At 47.0% G+C, this 9,375-nt stretch overlaps 1 pseudogene across 1 annotated transcript; it reads right to left on the bottom strand.

Moving 5' to 3' along the window:
• Positions 1-203: 203 nt before the first annotated feature.
• On the bottom strand, positions 204-5,376 carry LOC108349732 (uncharacterized; annotated as a pseudogene). The gene has a single exon (XR_015648416.1). The product of XR_015648416.1 is annotated as an uncharacterized LOC108349732 (transcript).
• Between the last annotated feature and the right edge of the window lie 3,999 nt (positions 5,377-9,375).

Here is a 9,375-nt window from a genome sequence, read left to right as displayed (position 1 = left end):
CTGCTCCTAGGGCCAACCGACAGAGGTCTACTTCTAAATTAGACCAAGGCGTGGTGGCAGAGACTATGGAGAAGGAATTTGCAATGTCCCCCGCTTGGTTAGTAATAACCCAGGTAAAATTAAAGATTTGATACGGGGAGGCACTTACAACTGTAAGACATAAAAACATCCATGGAGAAAGCATCCTTCTTCTCATCTGAAAATCAAGCACAGTTAAAGACCTTCCTCGGGCAGATTGAAGTCTCTGGTGAAAGGTCGCCCCTACGACACAGGCGTAACTTAAGAGGATTAGTAGTCTTTTTCAGCGTCCATCTATCTGGATCAGCTTCAGGGGGTGCTCTCTTAACGTGAGACGCATGGACCCAGGTGGGAATTCCTTCAACTTTGACCACGGTGGGCGTCGTCAGCAGTACCAGATATGGTCCTTTCCACCTCGGCTCCAAGTTTCCTGTTCGATGTCTCCTCACTAAGACGACGTCTCCCACTTCAAACTGGTGCAATGCCTGTGTATCACCAGCAATATAGGTTTCTCTTAATTGTGTCCATATCTCTTTTCTTACTGTCTCTAAGGCCTTGAGCCGAATCAAGAGGTTGGAAGAGGGAGAGAAAGAGATGTCAGGGCTGATTTTATCTGTTATAGACATATAAATGGGTGGAGGAGCTCCAAACATCAATTCAAAAGGGGTCAAACCAAAAGGGCCCGGGGAATTTCGAACCCTAAATAAGGCATAAGGGAGAAGGACTGTCTAATCATTTCCGCCGGTCTCTAAGGCTAATTTTGTCAAGGTCTCTTTTAATGTTCTATTCATTCTCTCTACCTGTCCTGAACTCTGGGGTCTATATGCACAGTGTAATTTCCAATTGGTCCCCAGTTGCCTGGCCACTCCCTGACTTACCTGGGAGACAAAAGCAGGCCCATTGTCTGACCCGATTACCTTGGGTACCCCAAAACGGGGTAGGATTTCTTCCAGTATCTTCTTGGTCACCACGTTGGCAGTCTCGTTTTTGGTAGGGAATGCTTCAACCCAGCCTGTAAAAGTGTCTATAAAAACTAGTAGATATTTATTTCCATACCGGGCAGGCTTTACCTCCGTAAAATTAGTTTCCCAATAGGTTCCGGGTCTATCTCCTCTCAAACGGCTTCCTTCTAGGAGCCTGTTGGATCCATCATTAGTAAACGCACAGGCACGGCAGTTTTTGACCAGATTTTCGGCAGCCTTCTTTAATCCAGGAATATAGTAAGGGGACCTTTTAACCAATTCTATTAACTTTTTAGCCCCCAGATGGGTAAGGCGATGTATATCAGCCAAATATTCTCGCCCCTCTTCTTTGAGAGTCCTTTTGTCAGTCTCTTTGGTCTCTGGTTGAAATTTAGTTTTTATTGTCAAAGTCATAGGTCCCTGAGCTGCCTTCTTTGCCTCCTGGTCTGCCATTTGATTTCCTTTTTCTATGGGTCCGGTCCCTTTTTGGTGTCCTGGGCAATGTATTATTGCCACTTTATGGGGCAAGTGAACAGCCTCTAGCAGGCTAAGGATCTCTTCTTTATTTTTAATGTCTTTTCCAGCAGATGTTAAGAGTCCACGCTGCTGGTATATTGCCCCATGGATATGCGCTGTAGCAAAGGCATACCGGCTGTCTGTGTAAATATTAATAGTCTTTCCTTTTGCCAGCTTTAGGGCCTGGATCAATGCAATAAGCTCTGCTCTTTGGGCCGATGTGCCCTCAGGCAGACTGCTGGCCCATATGACAGCCTTTCCATCCACCACCGCTGCCCCGGCCCTCCTCTTACCTTCTACCACGAAGCTGCTTCCGTCGGTGTACCAAGTCATTGTCCCTGGCCATGGTTGGTCTGTGAGGTCTGACCGGACTCCAGTTTCTTCTGCCAACACTTCCTCACATTTGTGTATAGGGGCTTCACCAGCCTCAGGTAACAGGGTAGCAGGATTGAGGATAGCTGGGGGGGGGGGCAAAGTTCACTCGTTCAGTCAGCAATACTCTGGTAGCGAGTCATCTGGGTGTTGGTCATCCAGCGGTCTGGTGGCTGTCGGATAATGCTCTCAAGCGAGTGTGGAGCCACTATCATAACACTCTGTCCCATAGTCAGCTTGTCAGCGTCTTTGACCAGTATAGCTGTTGCTGCTATGGCTCGTAAACAGGAAGGCCACCCACTAGCCACAGGGTCCAGTTTCTTTGATAGGTAGGCCACCGGTCATTTCCAAGGCCCCAAGGCCTGGGTTAGGACTCCTCTGGCCACGCCATTTCTCTCATCAATATATAGGATAAAAGGTTTACTTAGATTTGGTAGGGCTAGTGCCGGGGCCTGCAGCAGCACCTTCTTGAGAGTTTCAAAGGCCAATTGATGGTCTTTAGTCCAGGTGAACTCTCCTTTTTCTTTAGTTAAGGGGTATAGGGGGGTTGCCATAGTCGCGAACCCTAGGAGCCACAGTCTACAGAAACCCGCAGTGCCCAGGAATTCTCTCACCTGGCTAGATGTGGTCGGGGTTGGAATCTGCATCACCGTCTGCTTTCTGCCCTCCGTGAGCCATCTCTGTCTATCTCTTAGGGTATATCCCAAGTAAGTTACCTCCTGTTGGCATAACTGTGCCTTTTTGGCGGAGATCCGGTATCCCAGTTCGCTTAGCTCAACCAGGAGGTTTTGAGTCCCAATTTCACAATCTTTGTGAGTTTCCGCAACCAGTAGAAGGTCATCAACGCACTGCAAGAGAGTTACCTGTGTATTTTTGGCCCGAAAAGAGGCCAAGTCTCGGTGCAGAGCCTCATCGAACAACGTGGGTGAGTTTTTGAATCCTTGGGGCAGCCGCGTCCTTGTAAGCTGTCCGACTTGTCCACTCTCGGGGTCGCGCCATTCAAAGGCGAACAAGGGTTGGCTGTTGGGATGTAATCTCAGACAAAAGAAAGCATCTTTGAGATCTAAGACAGTGTACCATATCCGCTCAGGTGGTAGCATGCTGAGTAAGTTGTAGGGGTTTGGCACTGTAGTATGGATGTCCTGGACCCGCTTATTAACTTCTCTAAGATCTTGCACTGGGCAATAGTCATTGGTCCCTGGCTTTTTTACGGGGAGAAGGGGGGTGTTCCTGTTCCATGGAGACTTGCATGGAACCAGAATTCCTTGTTGAATGAGTCTGGTAATGTGAGGGCGTATGCCCTCTCTAGCTTCCCTACTCATGGGGTATTGTCGGACCCCAATGGGGGTGGCTCCAGACTTAAGCTCAATTACCACTGGGGGAACTTGTTTTGCCATTCCCATACCCCCCTGTCTTGGCCCATGCTCCAGGGAATCGGTTAAGCCAGTCTTGGATTCCCTCGGGAAGTCTCGGTTTATTTTGGTAGAGCTGGTATTCTCCTAATTGTAGAGATAGTGTTAGGGCCCGAGGCTCTCCTATTCCCCAGGATACCTCTGGTTGATGAGAGGCAAAAGTTATGTGTGCCTTTAATTTGGTCAGCAAGTCTCTCCCTAGCAGGGGCATAGGACACTCCGGTATGACTAGGAATGAATGTGTCACTCTGTTCCGTCCTAGATCCACTGTCCGGGAGGTATTCCATGGGTATGATTTTTGCACAGTGGCCCCCGATCACTACACTCTTTTCACCCCTTTTTAATTTTCCCAACGGTGTCCGCAGAACAGAGAACTCAGCGCCCGTGTCGACCAGAAAATGTATAGGAGTCCCCTCCACGTCTAAAGTTACCCTAGGCTTGGGGAGGGGGACGGAGCCCCGTCTCCCCTAGTCTTCATCATCTCCTAGGGACAATACTTTTACCTCCTGTTTCTTCTTGGGGCATTCACGTGCCCAGTAACCAGTATCTTTGCAGACTGCACACTGATTTCTTTCTAGACGCGGTCGATCTCCTCTGGGCCTCCTTGATCCCTGCCTTCTTCCATCTCCCAGGTTCCCTAGCTGTCTAGTCCCGTCTCCCCTTTCTCTCTCTCCTACTGTGGCCAGAATCCTAGTCAAAACTTTCTCTTGTCTCTGATCCCTTCTATCTTCGTCTTCTCTCTTTTCTCTTCTCTCTCTCTCTAACTTCTCTTCCTCTGTCTCTCTCTTATGATACACTTTCTCTGCCTCTCTCACCACATCTCTTATTGTGTAGTCCTGTAGCCCCTCGATCCGTTGTAACTTCTTTCTAATGTCGGGGGCTGACTGTCCAATAAAAGCCATAATCACTGAAGCCCGTTGTCCCTCAGACGTTGGGTCAAACGGGGCATATCTCCTATATGCCTCCATAAGCCTCTCTAGAAAAACTGAAGGGGGTTCTGTTGCCCCTTGCATGACCTCCCTTACCTTAGCCAGATTGGTGGGCCGATGTGCAGCACCTCTGAGACCCGCCACCAGAGCCCGGCGATAATTGGACAGTCGTTCCCTACCTTGTGCCGTGTTATAATCCCAATGGGGTCAGGTCAGTGGGAATCCTTCCTCTATCTCGACCAGGGTCTGGACTGGTCGCCCAGTCTTGTCTCAGACATTTTTCCGAGCTTCGAGGAGAATCCTCTCCTTCTCCTCGGTGATGAAGAGGTTTTGTAGGAGTAGTTGGCAGTCGTCCCACGTCGGCTGATGGGAATACATCAGTGACTCAATTAGGCTCATGAGCCCTCTGGGGTTCTCAGAGAAAGAAGGGTGGTTAGTCTTCCAGTTATAAAGATCGGAGGAGGAAAAAGGCCAATACTGTAATAGCTGTAAATCGTTTTGGTCAGTAGGGGGAGCCCCGACTGCTCTGAGAGGGAGTGCTACGGTCAAATCTCCTGGTCCTTCCGGGAAGGCTCCTCGATGGCTTCTCGTTCCAGCTGAAGGCCCTCCTCCCCCAATTCCTTGAGCCATAGGAGGGGCAGAGGGCAGAGCCATGGGAGCAGCCGAGGGCTGGGGAGCCTGAGGGTATGGAGGGGGCTGTGGGGAATCAGGCCACTCAGGAGGCTCTTCAATCTCGGGGTAGATCTTAGGGGGATGCGCAGGCAGCGGGCTATGCCTGCTCTCTTTCTTAGGTTCCGGTTTTGTTTTCTCCTTCTCATCATCTTCCCGGACCGTCAGGATCTTAGTGCCGGGGCGGAGGGGTGGGAGGAATGGACGGACCCACGGGGGTGGGGATCGTGCCAAGTCCTCCCACACTACGATGTATGACTGCTGGTCCGGGTGAGACCCCGCTTCTTCCTGAAGAACAATAGCCTTCACGGCCCTGATGGTTAGTAAATCAAAAGTCCCCACGGATGGCCATCCAACACCAAACGTGGGCCATTCCGAGGAACAATAAGTCAGCCAAGGTTGTTTTTTAACTACCACTGATAGGTTCCATCCTCTCGCCCTAACGTCCATCCAGTGGTCTTGAGTCAAAGACAGAGGGGTTGTCACAGTCTGACCCATTATAAAGAACAAGTACAGGGACAACACGAAGACAGAGACGAAAATCACCAAAACGTTCAGACACGCTCACCTACGTTGGGACTTATACAGCCGGCCAAACGCTACCTCAGATGGGGTGGGATTCCGCATCAACTCCCGCCTGGGCAAAAGGAGCCCTCCGTCTCCTTGGTTCCAGAAAACCACAGTCAGGTCCTCCTGACTGCCCACTGTCGGGCTCTCCTGACTGTTCTCTGCCCGTGGAACGTCTTCCAAGGCTCGAAATGCAGAAGCAGCTGTACAGAGTGGGATTCCACGTCCATTCCCTCAACACGGAGTGGGATTCCACATCCACTCCCTCAACACGGGGCGGGATTCCACATCCACTCCCTCAAAACGGGGTGGGATTCCACATCCACTCCCTCAACACGGGGCGGGATTCCACATCCACTCCCTCAAAACGGGGTGGGATTCCACATCCACTCCCTCAACACAGACTGGTACTGAGATACGCACATACACACACACACACACACACACACAGCGACCGCAATTTTACATTCAGCACTCACACCAACGTACCTCCAAGGGGTCTTTGGGTCCCCAGGGGCTACGCACCGATCCTGGACGAGCCCCCAAATTGAAAGAACCTCGCCCAAGTCTTGGGGTGGTGCGCTCCAGGAAACACGAGAGACCGATCTTGATGTAAAAGCAAGAGGCCGCTTAATAATAACGGAGCTCCGGGCCGACGAGTATCTCACGCAGGAGACAGAGGAGTCGACCCTGAAGCTCAAAAGTCAGGGGTTTATATAGGGAAGGCTAGGGGGTTTGGCGCGGTTACACACAATTGGCTAATTTCTTGCGTGGCTATAAGTGATTGGCTCATTTAAACATGGCAGTGAGATTACAGCATAGCAGGAGAGTACGTGTTGACTGGAGCATACAGGATTTTGGAAGATAGGCGTGTATCAGGGTTTGAAGGATATCTGGTTAAGGTGTGACTCTGAGTAAGCTGGGGGAGGTGCCTTTCTGCCAGATGGTTTGGGCCAGTCCTGATAACTCGGGCTGGTTCCTGCATTCTTTTTCTTTATCTTTATGGTCTGTTAGTCCTAGCGGCAGGGAGGAGCTGCCTGGACTTGCTTTTCACAGTATTTAGCCCTAGGTTCCTGGATGTTGAAACTTATTCTTTTAATTTTATTTTTTAAAACCTTAAATCTGTATAATTTTCCTTTCAATGTCTCCCTTTTCATTTCTGATTTTGTTAATTTGGACACACTCTCTGTGTCCTCTTGTTAGTCTGACTTAGGGTTTATCAATCTTGTTGATTTTCTGAAAGAACCAATTTTTGGTTCTGTTGATTCTTTCTATGGTCCTTTTTGTTTCGACTTGGCTGATTTCAGCTCTGAGTTTGATTATTTCCTGTCTTCTACTCCTCCTGGGTGTATTTGCTTCTTTTTGTTCTAGAGCTTTTAAGTGTGCTGTCAAGCTGCTGACATATGCTCTCTCCTGTTTCTTTCTGCAGGCACTCAGAGCTATGAGTTTTCCTCTTAGCACAGCTTTCATTGTGTCCCATAAGTTTGGGTATGTTGTACCTTCATTTTCATTAAATTCTAAGAAGTCTTTATTTTCTTTCTTTATTTCTTCCTTGACCAGGTTATCGTTGAGTAGAGCATTATTCAACTTCCATGTACATGTGGGCGTTCTTCCCTTATTGTTATTGAAGACCAGCTTTAGGCCGTGGTGGTCTGATAGCACTCATGGGATTATTTCTATCTTTCTGTACATGTTGAGGGCCATTTTTTGACCAATTATATCGTCCATTTTGGAGAAAGTACCATGAGCAGCTGAGAAGAAGTTATATCCTTTTTCTTTAGGATAGAATGTTCTATAAATATCTATTAAATCCATTTGGCTCATGACTTCTCTTAGTCTGTCTATGTCTCTGTACAATTTCTGTTTCCATGATCTGTCCATTGATGAGAGTGGGGTGTTAAGTCTCCTACTATTATTTTGTGAGGTGCAATGTGTGTTTTGAGCTTTAGCAAGGTTTCTTTTACGTATGTAGGTGCCCTTGTATTTGGGGCATAGATATTAGGATTGAGAGTTCATCTTGGTGGATTTTTCCTTTGATGAATATGAAGTGTCCTTCCTTATCTTTTTTGATGACTTTTAGTTGAAATTGATTTTATTTGATATTAGAATGGCTACTCCAGCTTCCTTCTTCCGACCATTTGCTTGGAAAGTTGTTTTCCAGCCTTTCACTCTGAGGTAGTGTCTGTCTTTGTCTCTGAGGTGTGTTTCCTGTAGGCAGCAGAATGAAGGGTCCTCGTTGCGTATCCAGTTTGTTAATCTATGTCTTTTTATTGGGGAGTTTAGGCCATTGATGTTGAGAGATATTAAGGAATAGTGATTATTGCTTCCTGTTATATTCATATTTGGATGTGAGGTTATGTTTGTGTGCTTTTCTTCTCTTTGTTTTGTTGCCAAGATGATTAGTTTCTTGCTTTTTCTAGGGTATAGCTTGCCTCCTTATGTTGGGCTCTACCTTTTATTATCCTTTGTAGTGCTGGATTTGTAGAAAGGTATTCTGTAAATTTGGTTTTGTCATGAAATATCTTGGTTTCTCCATCTATGTTAATTGAGAGTTTTGCAGGATACAGTAACTTGGGCTGGCATTTGTGTTCTCTTAGGGTCTGTATGACATCTGTCCAGGATCTTTTGGCTTTCATAGTCTCTGGCGAAAAGTCTGGTGTGATTCTGATAGGTCTGCCTTTATATGTTACTTGACCTTTTTCCCTTAAAGCTTTTAATATTCTTTCTTTATTTTGTGTGTTTGGTGTTTTGACTATAATGTGTCTGGAGGTGTTTCTTTTCTGGTCCAATCTATGTGGAGTTCTGTAAGCTTCTTGTATGCCTATGGGTATCTCTTTTTTTAGGTTAGGGAAGTTTTCTTCTATGATTTTGTTGAAGATATTTACTGGTCCTCTGAGCTGGGAGTCTTCTCTCTCTTCTATACTTATTATCCTTAGGTTTGATCTTCTCATTGAGTCCTGGATTTCCTGTATGTTTTGGACCAGTAGCTTTTTCTGCTTTACATTATCTTTGACTGTTGAGTCGATGATGTCTATGGAATTTCTGCTCCTGAGATTCTCTCTTTTATCTCTTGTATGCTGCTGGTGATGCTTGTATCTATGTCTCCTTGTCTCTTCCTCTGGTTTTCTATATCCAGGGTTGTTTCCATGTGTTCTTTCTTGATTGGTTCTATTTCTATTTTTAATTCCTTCAATTGTTTGATTGTATTTTCCTGGAATTCTTTCAGGGATTTTTGTGATTCCTCTCTGTAGGCTTCTACCTGTTAATTTATGTTTTCCTGTGTTTCTCTAAGGAAGTTCTTCATGTCTTTCTTGAAGTCCTCAAGCATCATGATCAGATATGATTTTGAAACTAGATCTTGCTTTTTTGGTGTGTTTGGATATTCTGTGTTTGCTTTGGTGGGAGAATTGGGCTCTGATGATGCCATGTAGTCTTGGTTTCTCTTGCTTGGGATCCTTCGTTTGCCTCTAGCCATCAGATTATCTCTAGTGTTACTTTGTTCTGCTATTTCTGACTGTGGTAGACTGTCCTATAAGCCTGTATGTCAGGAGTGCTGTAGACCTGTTTTCCTGTTTTCTTTCAGCCAGTTATGGGCAAGAGTGTTCTGCTTTCAGGCGTGTATTTTTTTCCTACCTACAGGTCTTCAGCTGTTCCTGTGGGCCTGTGTCTTGAGTTCACCAGGCGGGTAGCTTGGAGCTGGAAGGTTTGTCTTACCTGTGGTTCTGAGGCTCAAGTTTGCTCGTGGGGTGTTTCTTATGAGCTCTCCGTGTCAGCAGCTACCTGGAAGATCTGCGCCGCCCTTTCTGAGAGCTTCCGTGCACAACGGTTCCAGATGGCGTTTGGTGTTTTCCTCTGGAATCAGTAATGTGTGCAGAGTGCAGTCTCTTCTGGTATCCCAGGCGTGTCTGCTTCTCTGAAGGTTTAGCTCTC

Source organism: Rattus norvegicus, chromosome 1 (assembly GCF_021556685.1).
Source record: "Rattus norvegicus strain SHRSP/BbbUtx chromosome 1, alternate assembly SHRSP_T2T, whole genome shotgun sequence".
NCBI classification, from domain to species: domain Eukaryota; kingdom Metazoa; phylum Chordata; class Mammalia; order Rodentia; family Muridae; genus Rattus; species Rattus norvegicus.
This window is presented reverse-complemented; position numbering and strand designations above follow the sequence as displayed.